Consider the following 15,328-nt stretch of genomic DNA (forward strand, 5'->3'; position numbering starts at 1 on the left):
CAGTCCTCTGCATTTGGAGCTTCTCCCGGTGAGGTGAGAGAAAATTTGCAGCAAGGCATTCATGTCAAAAATCTCTTCTCCGGTTACAATGACAGAGACACGTAGCAAGAGACCCAGTAAAAATAGAGAGCAGAGAATCCTGTAACTCCTGGCAAAAAATAGAGATTCTTGGGAGACAAGATTGTAGCCAAAGTAATGTTAACAGCAACGTTCTTTCATTCATTAAATATTCATTGAGTGGCTAGTATGTGTAGGCACCTGGAGATACTGTGGGTGCAGTGATGACCAAGTCAGAGTCACTGTGCTTCGTGCACCTGCATTCTGTGGCACTTTTCACCCCCTCCCCCCAAACTATACTCTCCTCAATCCTAAAAGAAAAAGCTTTCATGAAGGGATCAGTACTTCTTGTTCTGGAAGGAGGGATATAATTTCTGAGGAACAGAAGGTCGGCTGGTGAATGCGTTCAAAGGAAGGAAAATCAAAACACTTTATGATCATATTAGCTCAATAGCTGCTAAGTTTTGGGTGTGTATTTGAATCCCGGGGAAGCTTTGATAAAAATCCCAAAGCCTAGCTTGTACTCCAGGCTAATGTATTCAGCTCTCTAGGATGGGTGGGGCCCAGGCTTTAGTAATGCCTAAAGCTCCCCGGGTGATATGAATGTGCATCCAAGATTGAAAAACCACTGCAGTAGCTTGATGTTTGACTTTTGTTCTCCTGGGTATTTTCTTGGGCAAGTATATACTCCAGAACATAATATGCATGTACATTTGTATGTATGCATATTCCATATGTGTACGTGTTTCTCTTTATATGGTGCAGTTATAATGTGAAGCAGGGATTATCTGACTGGAAATATATTTGGGGAACTTTGTTTTGCTAAATACATCCAAACTCTTCTGTAAGCTGTGGCAGTTTGGTATAATAACAAATCATGTTTGATGTCACTGCAGGGAGGGATCCACCCGAGGTTATGTAAGCTCCACAGTAATAATAATAATAATAATAATAATAATAATATTCAGCATTAGTTTCTGACTAGAAACTGCATTAAATCCATGATCATGTGTACTACCCTAATTTATTTTCCTATGAAAAAACCAGCATAATCTCTCAAAAGTTAAAATTTATCTTAAAATAAGGTGAAACTCATTTGTTAATATAACTCTCATTCAACTATTAGATGTTGATGTCACTGTTTCTTATCAAGCAGACATGGTTGCTGTAGGACTTGCTTATTGAAAGCCTCTTTCTTGCTTGTGATTAATAGATGTGTGAAAAGAGGTGATACACACAAGGGCACTAACGCCATCCTTTGACTAGCACTGCTGTGCCTGTCTCTTCATCTAGTCTCTCTCTTTCTCAGTAATGGCTCTAAACCCAGCCAGCCAGAGGAAAGCATCTTCTTGAGGAGCTTAAAGTGAATTTGGTCTCATAAAACAGTAAGAGAAGGGCCACTGATGTCCTCTGCTTTAGGGAAATATGTATTTCTTAGTGTGGGGTAGAGAACCAAATCAACATTAAATTACCTCTGTGTGAATAAATTATATGACATCAGTAGTTAAGAAACTTGTTATAAAAACATGGCCTGAGGGGCGCCCGGGTGGCTCAGTTGGTTAAGCCTCCAACTCTTGGTTTCAGCTCAGGTCATGATCTCAGGGCTCATCATGGAATGAGCCTGGTTTTGGGCTCCCCGCTCAGTGGGGAGTCTGAGATTCTCTCCCTCTCCCTCTGCCCCTCCCTTCCCATGTGAGCACATGCTCTCTCAAAAAAAATAGTCTTAAAAACAAAACAAAACAGCAAAAAAACAAAAAACCCACATGGCCTGACATATGAAAAGATTCAGATTTACTTCCAGATCACTCGACATACATCTTTAAATCCTTTGATGGTACAACCAAAACCTTTAAGCAGTTTGATTCTCAGCATCTCTCCTCATCCTTGAAGTAGGATTCCAGCTGTGATCTGCCCAATGTTATGATGTTACTATCAGATCTAGACTGAATGTGCTAATTATTCTTTCAAAAGATGCCAGGATTTCATCATGCAATTACAATATTTTGCTCTTCTTAAAATGATTTCAAAAGCCGGTTCCACCACACTGTCTCTATTGCTTAATGGTTTTTATTTTTTTTTTGTAATAAAAAGTAGGTGTATTGTATTGATATTATTTTGGGATGCATGACAAATAGTCCTTTTACCAGTGTATAAACATGGATAGACCATATAGGGGTTTATTGCTGAAATTTCAAAGTCTGTTGCTCTTGGCTTCTTGATCTTTTTTACATTTGCGTGGAATAAAGAGCCTGTGACCAGTTTTATTTTTTTGCTGCTCCTACTGCCAGATATAGCAAAGCTAAGACATGTTGCTTTGAGTTATGTCCTAGTAGTTTTTGTTAGTATTGTAATTGAGCTTCTCCACTTTAGTTCACTCAAGTGGTTCTGTGGCTATCTTGATGCATTCCATATTCTACATGGTCATAAATATCCTATAGAGAAGAAGTATGTATGATAGTTATTGCTTCTGTGGTTTTAACATGGGTTCATTCTAGGGTTAAGATTTCTTTTTTATTGCTAAACAATTCCCCAGATTTAATTATGCATCAGTTATCCTAACAAAAAAGTGAACAGACCAAATATGTTTGAGGCACATGCAACTAAATCATAACCAAAAGTGATGTCTTGTCCATCCTTCCCTGAACTTCCATCATCTAGTTAACAAACTGGGGTATTTATTAGTCTCCACAGATGAGCACTCCTCAATTTTAATGTGTATACAGAATACCTGGGGATCTTACGAAAATGCAGATTGTGATTCAGAAACTTTAGGGTGGGGCTTGAGATTCTTCTTTTCGAAAGGTGCCCAGAGAAACCAAGCTGCTAGTCCAAGGACCACACTTTGAATAGAGAGAAGCTAGGAACCTGGCCTAAAACCTAGATTCTTAGGCTCTGTACCTCACTTATTAAATTGGACTAAATTGGAATCTCCATAGAAATCTGATTTTTTTTTAATTTCTCTATTAATTCCGATGAAAAGCGAAGTTATAAACCACAAACTATGAGACACAATGTAAATAACTTGAACAGGGTAAGTCAGAGTTCAATTTCAAATTAATTTTTCTAATATCTTTTAACCCTTGGAAGAAGTTCATCAAATTCAGCACTGCTGAAGATTAAGCTTTTAAAGGAGAAGCCTGCTTAGAAAGGTGTTTCCTCCATGAGGAAACACCTTTTTCCCTACGTGCCCCCTTCCATCCTGGGTAGGCTGTTTCTCAGAGCAAGGCTTCTGGTGCACGGCCTCTGTGAGGACAGAAGATGGAAAGCACACCTCCCCCTCCTAAGCATTGCTGTGTTCTCAGAGCCTTTGAGAGCAAGCTTGAGACTGAGGCGGTGTTCCCAGGGCAGCTAATCGCACCATGCCCAAGGTTGCTCAATGTAAAGGGAAACTTCTAATAGTCTGTCATATGGAGGGCCTCCAGTTTGCTTAACAGTATGCCTAATGTTGAAATTTGAAGTTATGTTATTTTCCAAGTGTCCTAGAATATTCAGACTGTATAAACACCTTTATGCACAAATCTGTCAGATTTTGTATTTCGTTAAAATATATTCTAACAGATGAAATACTTAAACGTAATTATTTTAAGGTTTTTCATCTCTGGGGCCACATTTTCTTTCCTCTTTGAAACTTCCTTTGCTAACCTCTAATCCTAGTTTTTCCATAAGTATTGTGTAAATTTATGGTTTCTCTTTTTTGTAGTCTGGTGTCCATATTTTGTCCGTGCATCTTTAATCTTCTCTCAGATAACTTTTATATCTTCTTTCATCTGTATTTTCATCCAACGCTTTTGACTCTGTTGCTATCCCCAATTAAGTATAAAGTATTTGAATTTTGCTTTTAATACTGTTAATGGTAGTGCTGATTCTGCTATTGCTATTTACTTTGTTTGCACTCTTTTCTTATTTCACTTGCTTTGTTCAGCTTATTGTGACATTTGATATTGAGCCTCTGTTTTCTCTTATTGATGATGAAAATGATTTTAAAACTCATTTCATCTAGTACATTATTTTTAGATGCACCTCCTTCATGCGCATTTTCAGAGCACTGTTTCCTCATCTTAATTTGCAGAATCTTGTCATTAATTTTGACTTAGATTGGGTACATGCAAATGGACTCTGAGATGGAAATTTTCATACAGAGGTTTAAGCAAGAGTGCCCTTTGGAGAATGACTTTTAAGATGTAGGGAAAGCAGGATCAGGCAGAGGGAGAAGCTCAGTCACAACGCAGTTGAAAAAGCGACCTCATCCGTGCCACAGTTTACACTGAGAGAAGTCTGCTAAGGAGGCAGAGGTACCAGGCCTTGTACACCCACTCCTACATTCATGTGAGGGGGCACTTGCTAGGGTGGATGCGGCTTTGAGACTTCAGCAGCCCAAGTCCTATCAGATGGGAGATTAGATACCTTGGACCTTTATGGATAGTACATCAAAGGGTCACTGCTATCCGCTCAGATCCATTTACTTCTTCTGATTTCATCCTTTCTGGGAACAACTTTCTCAGGATTCTGGTTTGTCTCATCTCCTGGGGAAACTTAAAAGTTGAAGGACAGTGGGAGAGATTCAATTTGTTGTTACTCCAGCTGATTTTAAAACTCATCTCCTTCCTTTAGATTTCCCCAGGCCTGTGGACAGCACCTTTGCCGCTCCATGTGGCATACCTGGTGAGACGATCCAGACCTAACCTCCTGGTCACTATGTCCTTATCAGGCCATGGCTGCTGCATTTTTTCATTTGTCATCAGAATTGGTCAGGGGAGTACCAAGAGATACCACCTAGATCAAAGATAGACCTCTTTGTCCTGAGATATAATAGTAGCCTTTTCCAGATGATCAGGGTCAGTTAACACCACACAGCATTTTTTCTTTTGTTTGTATGCTTTACCCTGGGCATGGGATCCTGAAGTGATTGGGTGGTAGCCTTAGCTTAGGTTCATTGGAACTCTTAACTCTCTCCTCTGGTGGAAGCATTTTCCTCTCTGGGAAACTGGATGTTCAGATGAGAGTTCCTCAACCTTGCCACCATAGACATTTTGAGCCAGATAATTCTTTGTTATAGGGAAATTTGGTATATTGCAAAAGGTTTAGCAGCATCCCTGCCCTCTGACCACTAGTCACCAGTAGCATCCTCTAGCTGTGACGGCCAAAAATGTCTATAGACACTGTCAAATGTTACTTACCCCTTCCTCCCAGAAGGAGAGGCAAAATCATCTCCAGTTGGCCTCGGCCCACAGAGACTAAATTTTAGGGAATGAGAAGTACAGATTCCCCACCTGTCTCACAGGGAGAGACAGTACTGCTGTCTTTTGGTTCCAGTACCCGTGCGTCCTACCACTTGGGAACAAAATAGTATTCACTGATTTAGGGTGTATACCATGTCCTCATGGAGAATGGCATAGCGTGTCTTCTCCAAGCTGACCTTGTGGTTGCATTTTCAAAAGACCACCTTCACTCTGTTTGCCCAGAGCCTCGGGGCAATGGTGGGATGGGGGCAGGGGAGAAAATACTTGGTCAGTCTGTGGATCTAGTCAGCACATTGTAAGCCAGACCTTTGCCAGGACTTCATTTATTATCAAGTCCGCATATACCTGTCTAGCAGAGGCACCATCGTGACATTTTGGGACCTGGATTATTAGTATTGATCCAGACCTTTTGTCCCAGCACTAAAATCCCTATTCCTCTTTCCCAACACATAGTTGCCACGTAGATGGTCATCTCATTTTCTTTAGAAAAAGCATCGAGGGTATCACTGTCATCCACACCTATAGTCATGTTGTACAATCCTTCCTTACGGGGACTTGATGATTCTTCACCAGTCAGTGGATTTCAGTCATAGAGTTTTCTCATGTCTGGAAACTGGATCTGAGAATGTGGCATTTTATTGGGGAGGCTGCCCTCAGCCTTCTCATTGCCCATCTTCAAAATTTTTCATTGTACATATTCAGCAACATTCCTGTTGGCTTCAACACTATTTTGTGCCTCAGAACATTGTGTTCTATTTTTCAATAGTTCTCTGTGGGTCAGGATCACAGGCTGCCCCTCAAACCTTGCTACTCATTATGGTAATTGCTCCCACCTGAATTCTGATGGTTAAGGGCTACCAGCTGGACTCTGTTATCTCAGGATCCTTATTACTTTCAGGGACCTCTATTCTGAAACAGCATTTTCTATGACGATCCTAGCCTATGGAGGACAACCACCACAGAGCTTCTCAATGATCCTGGCTAACTCTCACTAACATGTATCTTTATGCTTTGATGAATGGAGTGTCCTTTGAGCACTCCCACTGAACATAGTTGGGCTTGTGGCTTTTTCAGCCTTACCTAGTAATAGCAGCTACAGCATTCCCCCCCACACACACACCCCTGTTTGAGCATTTGGAGACTGTTATGAACTGAACGTTTGTGTCCCCCCCCCAAATTCATGTTTGAAGACTTTAACTCCCAATGAATGTGATGTTATTAGGAGGTGGGGCCATGTGAGGGGAAGGCAAGAACGTAGCTGTCCACAAGACAGGAGGAGGGTCCTCACCAAGAGATGAATGGGTACACACCTTAATCTTAGACTTTCCGGCCTGAGAACTGTGAGAAAAAAATTTCTGTTGCTTCAGCCACCCAGTCTATGGTGTTTTGTTTTGTTTTGTTTTGTTTTGTTTTTGTTTTTGTTTTTAAAGATTTTATTTATTTATTTGAGAGAGAGAATGAGAGACAGCCCGAGAGGGGGGAGGGTCAGAGGGAGAAGCAGACCCCCCGCTGAGCAGGGAGCCCGATGCGGGACTCGATCCCGGGACTGCAGGATCCTGACCTGAGCTGAAGGCAGCCACTCAACCAACTGAGCCACCCAGGCGCCCGTCTATGGTGTTTTTTATAGTAGCCTGAGCAAACTAAGACTTAGTCCTTCCTCCAGCATGTAGCTTAGGTGATCACTTTCTCCAAACTTCCAAGGCCACCCTAATAGCTTATTAACACTGCCTCATGGGGTCTCTGCCAAAAGATTAAATCTCATATTTGGGAGAACTCTTTATACCCACCTTTATGCCTCCCTTCTTGATCCCACACCCAAAATGTTTTTTCCTCTTTCTCTAGTACATATTGCTTAGATGCCAAAGCTTCTTTGGAATGTATTCCTTTTCCTCCCTTAGCAAGTCCAACAACTGCTTCATTTGGGCTATACTGACATTTGACTCAAATTTTTGGTCCAATGGCCAGGTAGGGAAGGAAGGGTGTATTCTGTAGGACAGAATATACTGTCTTACAAGGCAGAGGCCTCTGCATTGCCTACAAGCAAGGGTTAAGAGGGAATACTAATATTAAACAAGAGACTGAGATGCTTCTGCAGATTCAGAGGGTTCAGGAAGATCTGAAGTTTCAGAGATCTCAAAGTCATAAAATAAGATGTCTCCATCTGAAATCTCAGGCCTCCATTCTTTACCTACCAGTGCCTAATCTTGGTGTAGCAAACTTGCCAGGATTGAGAAGTCAAACCTCTCCAGAGATTTCCACTCTTGTGATTAAGTTCTGGGCCCAATCTTCATATTTTTCTGCAATTTAGCTATAGGTGGTGGGGATCTCTTTATAGGCAGCCAAAGAAACAACCCTTTGACTCCCCTCACCTTTCATCTTGAGTTGGTGATTATTCACCTTCAGCCTTTTCTTTCTTTCTCTAATGCGTCAGATGGCTCCCAGCAGCAACCATCTAACTTCATAGTTGTCAAAAATACTACTTTCCCCTGTATCTTCCAAATGCTTGGGACATTCTGTTCACAGGCATCTGTCCTCGTTTACCACCAGCGAGGGTTTTCGCACTTGCCTCACTAGAGAATACCAAGGGCTACCAGTGTTCTATTGACCACCAGAGAGGGATCTTCATCATCATCTGGCTGGCTGGTGAGTCAGGCCTCCAGTTCTCACTTGAGAGTTTGCTTCCTAGGACCTTTGCTAATGCCAACTCCCTCAGGCCAGATTTCCTGGAAACAAAATGCAGTAGAGATTTCTGTATGGGAGGTTTATTGAGAGGACATGCTGGACCACTCCTAGAAGGCTGTGAAGAAAGCAGGATTGGGCAGGGAGAAAAGTGGAAGTGCAGTTCAGTCGCAGTATTTGAGCTGATCCTTGGGGAGCTCCAGAGCTGGTGTAGCCCTTCACACGCATCCCAGTTGGAAGCAAAGAAGTGTAGGGTATTTGTTCACTACCATCTCCTCCCCAACACTTAAAATTTGTCATTTTTATTGTGTATAAAGTATACCTTGATAAACAAATAAGAGGAAAACATTTACAATATTACGACAGGTAAAATAAATTTTAAAATAACATTATTATAGGGGACTGGAGATTTTTCTGAATATGTCATAGAATGGAGGAGAAGGTTAGAGTATGTCTAGAAAAAAAAAAAAAACTTCTTTAAAATGCTTTTTAAAACTCTCTTTTTGCCCAAAATCTGACTCTTTAAAATACTTGCTACATCTCTTCTGTACTCTTATTCTGCTTCTAGACTTTGTCCTTCTTGGAGCATTTCCAACATTATCTTGGGCTTTTTATCCACATCCATAGATCTCCTTGACCATTTCTTTCTCACATAAGATAATTTCACTCTTAGCTTTCACACTGTTTGCAGCTTCATCTATTGATCTACTTTATTAGTCAGGGATCGTCTTGGGGTTCCATCCACCAAGGAAGGTTAAAGTCTGGAAATTATAATTCTTTGTATTCAATATTTTTTCCTCTCATGTCTACCTATGTTAATTACAGCCCTCAAACATTCCCTACCAGTGAAAATAAAATATTTTAATATTTATTTTAAAATGACCAGTAGTTTTCATTGTTTAAAGGATAAAAGTTAGAATTCACCAGTATCAACTTAACCCAAGGCGCACTTTTAAAACTAGATTAGGCAGAAGTTCAAAATCTGTCCCTCGGAAGATGCTGCATTTCCCACGGTAGAATATTTTAAATAAATGTGTATCAAAAATTAGTATTTCAAGCAACATTTTATTCTGTTTAGAAAAATTGATGACTTGACTGCAAATACATACATTTCAATTAAATGGTAGTGCATTGACACACACTAAGACTCGGTTTAAAAGTTGATTGCAAATGAGAGTGATAACTCATCTTTTAGATATTGAAAACTATCATCAGATCTCTGCCTCAAATACTATATGTTTACTAAAGAAAACCTGTAGGAATATTTATTAACCTATAGGTGAGCTCAGATAGATTTTTTTTATGCTAGGAGAGGAAATCGGAAATTGCTGGATGGAGTCATGATACCAGAAAGTAATGGGAGAAAATAATACACTGGGTAGATAAGCGTTTCCTTCTAGCATGAGAGAGTGAACTGCTTGTCCATGTTCCCAGCAGATTTTTTTTAAAAGACTTTATTTATTTAAGAAGGAGAGAGGGAGAGAAAGAGAGAGAGGGAGAGCACAGAGGGAGAGGGAGAAGCAGACTCCCCGCCAAGCAGGGAGCCTGATGTGGGGCTCCATCCCAGGACCCTGGGATCATGACCTGAGCCCAAGGCAGAGGCTTAACCAGCTGAGCCACCCAGGTGTCCCCCCAGCAGATTTTTTAATGCCTTTTTTTCTCATCCTTTCAGGGAGCCGCTTTAGCACTCCATTGGATTCACTCAAGGTTTTCTTTTCTGATTCATTAATCAATCCAAAGCCAGCTTCCCTTTGTAAGGGAAATGCACTGAGGAAGGGAAAAAAAAAAATCTATAATATCCAGGACCATCCCAAATAATTTGAAAGTAAGCATACAGACTTTGCCTCTTTGACTTACACCGTCATTGTATACAAAACAAGGATTGCTTCATACCTGATCCACTGCGTTTTGTACTGATTTTGACAATAGATTCTAAAAATATACTGCTTAAATATAATGCAAGCATTCACCATAAAACCTGATTATTTAGGTATTAACTCTAAAAACCTTAGAGATTATGAGGCTTATTGGGTTGAACCAACCTCTGAGGATAAACACTCTGTAAAAAAGTCCACTCAAATTCTGTCAGGTTATTTTATGTATATGATTATTTTCCCAAACATGCTGAAATTGAGATAAACTCAAGAATTTCATAAAATGAAATTTCCATTTTTAGCAAGGAGAATATGACTCTGTGCAGTTTAAGTTTAAGAAAAAAGTGTGCTTACTTATCTATCATAAAATATCAAAGTTCAGTCCAGTAACAACGAGCAGTTGAGGCAATTCAGGCTAATTCTGCGAAGGATATTTGCAGAAATTCATCATATACCTATTAATCTTTACAAAATTAAATTCCTATACAATGTATACTTTTGTTAAACCTCTTAGGCAAGCAGTAAGATAGTCCTAGGTCCTCCCAGGAAGAGAAGAAGTCATTGCAGAAGTGCAGAATCAAAAAACAGAAATTATCTCTGTTTGGGTGCTCCTTTTTTTTTTTTTTTTAAATAAGATATAAATACCACCCTCCCCAACTCCGAGGTAATACATTAGTTATGTCTATACATAAATAGAGAATTTTTATTCTTTGACTCTAAATGAAAATTTTATTTGATGGAAGTGAATGCTATAATTGATATTTTAGTTGGTATTTTAATTTTGTTTAAAAAATGCTTGTGCTAATTATGGTATATTCAAAGCACTGTTCAAAGTGCCTTATTAATATTAACTCATTTACTCTTCTGCACACTGAGATGGGCAATGTTTGATACCACTATTTTTACAGACAGGAAACAGGCACAGAGCAGTTAATTACTTCCTGATGGTCACACAGCTCGTAAATGGCAAAGACAGAACTCAGTCCGGGAATTCGCTCTCTGGGGTTCATACTCCTAACCATTACACTATGCAGGTTAGTAGAATGATAAATTATAAAGCTAGAAATTACTAAGTAATTTTATTTTTCAAATTTATACAAAATAAGAATAAAAATCAGTTTAAAGGAATTCTGTACCTCATTTACAGTTTGTCTCCACTCCTTCTCCTACGTTATCCTCATTGACCACAGCATGTTCACTGTCATGCCATAAAATACCATAGCCTAATGCCCAGTATGTTAACTTTCTTTTCATTAGGCAGCAGGTATTTAAAGGAAAGGTCTTGGAACTGTGCTTTTTGAGTTTGCATCCTGGTTCTGCCACTTAGAAACCATGTAACTTTGCCACTTATTTACCTTCTCTGGGTCTCCATTTGGGTTTCTGGGAGGATTAAGTGATTTAAAATGAAGAGCACTTAGTTAATGAACAGGTCAGTATTGCTGTTTTTATTATTTCTCTCAGTAGAAGCGCCTACTTCATAAGAGTGTTGCAAGTTTTAACTCCCACCTTCTGTAGTTCTCTCAAGCATTCTCCTCATTGCCAGGTGCCTAGTAGGAGCTCAGCAATGAATGTGAGTTTCTTCCCTGGATAGTTCAGTTCTATCTCCCTTTCCTAGATTGTGGCCATCTAACTGGGCTCTTTCCCAAATTTTCAACCAGTTCTGCAAATTAGTCTTATTTCAAAATCCAGTTTTGAATTATACTGTATCACATACGGAGTAAAATTTTAAGTTTTATAAAGTCCTTCAGTGTCCTGTGGACTTAGGTTCTGGCTTCTTTTTCCTGCTTCATGTCCTTAATCTTCCTCATTTGTATGCCCTGTGTTCCTGTCACACCGGGAAGTCACTTATCCAAACACACTGTTACACTCCGTGCTGGCAGTCATGCCTTTCTGTCTACTTGAAAGCCCTGCTGAGTAGCTACTTAGCGCAGGCTCCATTCAGAAGTTCTCTGTGAACCTATTCAGTTCTTTGGAGACAATTTATTATTCCTTTGACTGTGCTCCATAGGTATACTAATTGCAGTCTTCCTATAGTTCTAATCGCCCTCTGTCGGATTTCATAATAATTAGTTGTACATCTACCTGTTAGTGTCACTATGCAGGAAGAAAATGCCCTGTATACTTCTCTATGCCAAAAAAACCCCCCAAAAAAGCCTGTTATCTTATAAGTTCTCAAAAATATTTATCATATGCACAAAATATGGATCAAGCACTTAATGAGTCCTCAAGAATAATTTGGAAAAGGTAGCTATGTCAGAAATACAGAAGGAAAATAAAAACTTAATGTTTACATTGGAGATTGGTTGGCATTCAACTTCTAAAAGCAAATTTGGAAAATAATATAAAGCAGATACTCAGTTAATGGGAGCAAGATGGAAAATGCTATTGCCAAACCGTATTTAAGAGTAATCAAGTTCTCTAAATTGAGCATAAGTCTGAAGCATGATCAGGTTAACAAAAAAGAAAAGACCAGTGTTATTTTGCCTCAATTGGAAACAGAGTATGGGGAAATTTGTATTTTTCCCTCAGAGAGCAGGGTGACTTTATTCCTTCCATTAAGCCAATTTTGTGCCAAACCTTAGCCAATGCTTCAGATCTTTATTGATACCTCTTTCCCCATTGAGCTTATTTATCCCGTTTTGTGCCTGCCTTTCTCAGCTCCCTACGTGTTTACTCCCTTACCTTTAATTTTGTGTTAATGAACATCAGTGCGATAGCTTACCTTATATTAAATGGGTATTTCATAGAGCTTTATGGATTTAGAGACTTGATTAAAGATAAACTAAGGGTTGAATTTCCCTTAGATTGACCATGCAAGATGGTTGATCAGTCAGCAAATTCTCTAAGTATCTAATATATGTCAACCATTAAAAGGATGCAGCAAAAGAAGGGCATAATTTGGTCACAGCCACAGAAACAAGATGGCAGAGGGGATGTCATCATTTGGAAAGCATCACAATAAGATGCACATGTCATGCCACCTCTGTGGCTGTAAGGCCTGTCACCTTCAGAATCCAGCCTGTGGCAAATGTGGCTATCGTGGTCAAGCGGAAAAGAAAGTATCCCTGGAATGTCAGGCCTAAAAGATGAAATAGCACTGGGAGCGGCCGAATGAAGCATCTACGAATTGTATACTGCAGATTCCAGCATGGATTCTGTGACAGAACAAAACCTAACCTCAAGAGGGCCGCTGGTGCAGCATCCAGTTCATCCTAAGGATTTCAGTGATTAGTCACAGAATAAGTGTTCCGGTTAAAAAAGGAAAAGACAGAAGGAAGGGAGGGAGGGAAGGCAGGCAGGCATAATCATTATCCACATGGAGCTCACAGGTCCAGGTAGTGGGAATAATGTGTGTACAGACTTTGAGATGACAAAATAATGGACTGTAGAAGCAACTGAAAGAAGTCAGCATTTTTGCAGAGAAAACAAAGAATTGAATACATAAGGCTAGGGACAAGGGCAAGATAATTTGAAGTCTTCTAGTTGACTTCAGCATTTTGGACTTGATCCTAGAGTTCTACTTTCCTTCCTCCTACAAAGGATGGATTTTCCTTGAAGTTATCAAAAGCTGTTCACTCTCCTTGTGCACTGTATCCCGTCTGCTTTAGCATACCGAAGACTTTGTTCCTGAAATCACATATGTGCTCTCTCTCCTGAATCATTTTTTTCATACTGGATCATACCTATAAAACTATAAATACTACATGAGAGATCACATTTTACAAAATAAGAAGCTATTTATCCCCAGTCCATCTTCCTGCCCCATTTCTCTGCACCCCATACAGAATATGTTATCCCCAAATTTGTCTATACTTACCGTCTGCACTTTCTCATCATCCATCTTAACGTAATTCTCTCTGGATTTTGTCCCCCTGCTACACTAAACCTGTTTTGGCAAAGTAATCTATGACCTTCATTCATCATGCATGCCCCAGCTGATCCAATAGCATTTAACAAGCCTACATCTCACTCTTTAATTTTCTCAGTCAGATCTCAGACCTAAGTCCACCAGTGTATTCCTAACTTTGCTGAATACATATCACGTTCTCTGACTGGTTTCACTGAAGCCATTGTCACTGGTCTTTTAGTGAGTTGAAGAGAGTGTTGGTGCTCATAGATTACCAACAGTTTTCTTTAATCCTTTTTAATACTCCTCCTTTACTCCTCAACTCCTGAAGCTTTGATACTCTAGAGATGAGTAAAGGTTTCAGAGTGGTCTAGCAGGTTTTCAGGCATCTACATTTGACATTTCTGCATAGTTGTCTCACTTTGGAATGTACAATTTCTGATGTTAATGGCTCACATAAACTGAGATGAGAAAAATTCCATTTTTTTTTTTTTTAAGATTTTATTTATTTATTTGACAGAGAGAGACACAGTGAGAGAAGGAACACAAGCAGGGGGAGTGGGAGAGGGAGAAGCAGGCTTCCCGCTGAGCAGGGAGCCCGACATGGGGCTCGATCCCAGGAACGTGGGATCATGACCTGAGCCGAAGGCAGACGCCTAACGACTGAGCCACCCAGGCACCCCGAAAAATTTCATTTTTTTATACCCATGTGTTTTGAGATGAATCACAATTCATTTAGAACAGAGAATCAGTCCATTTTGGGACTCTGAGTTCAAAATTTCTTCTGTATCATGAAGTAGGTTAGTTAGTAGTTGGAGAAAGTGAGGCCACTTTTTTCTTTTCTTGACAGAGAGCTCCAAATATAGGTCCACAGAGAGCAGCATGCTTGCTTTACTCCAAGTCTCTTCACCCAAGGTACTGTAAACCCCATGGATGAGAAAATAAGATAAAAAAGATGGCTGTTCTGCTAAGTGCATGACAGAACCACTTCAGTCACATGGGTAAGCCCGTAATGGACTGAACTTCCTACAGTATGTGCAAACCTCTTTCTCTGGGAGAGCCAGGCCCTGGTATGTTATCTTAGGAAAAAAGACATCTTGCAAAGTAAATTATAAAAGCCTGAACATATTGGAGAGGAAAATAAAGATGAAAATAATAAAAATATGAATGTTATATTTTACAATCAGGAAAAGGGAGATGGCTTGTGAGCTTAATGATTTTCAACTACGTTTTTTCTTAATAACAGAGCCCAATGTACATTGCAGTGTAGTTTACCATTTATCTGATCATAGAAACAAACATACATATGGAATTAGATAGTAACATTTTATATGTAAAAGTGTAATTATTTTACATGTTAGAAAATAAGTCTTATTTTCAAAAACATACCATTTTTGGCATTCTTGTAAGGGAGAAAACCTAGAAACATTTCTATTATTAGTATCATTCCAAACAGTTACAGAATTTCGATGTTTGTGTAGCTTATAAAATAGACTATCTCAAAGTCATTAAAGATGTGGGTTGTAAAATGTCACATAAGAGTTCTGCCATATCTACTTATATGTCTCAACAATATCAATAGTTTAATGTTGCTAAATTTCATTATAAGCCTCAGAGATACTGTATTGATA

The 15,328-nt window shown here is 39.5% G+C and overlaps 1 pseudogene; it reads left to right on the forward strand.

Annotated features, from left to right (window-relative positions):
* Positions 1-12,771: 12,771 nt before the first annotated feature.
* Positions 12,772-13,066, forward strand: LOC123835627 (large ribosomal subunit protein eL37-like; annotated as a pseudogene).
* Positions 13,067-15,328: the final 2,262 nt, after the last annotated feature.

The sequence above is a fragment of the Mirounga angustirostris genome, unplaced genomic scaffold (assembly GCF_029215605.1).
Source record: "Mirounga angustirostris isolate CCGP_5_RB_7025 unplaced genomic scaffold, mMirAng1.0.hap1 SCAF_12, whole genome shotgun sequence".
Taxonomy (NCBI): domain Eukaryota; kingdom Metazoa; phylum Chordata; class Mammalia; order Carnivora; family Phocidae; genus Mirounga; species Mirounga angustirostris.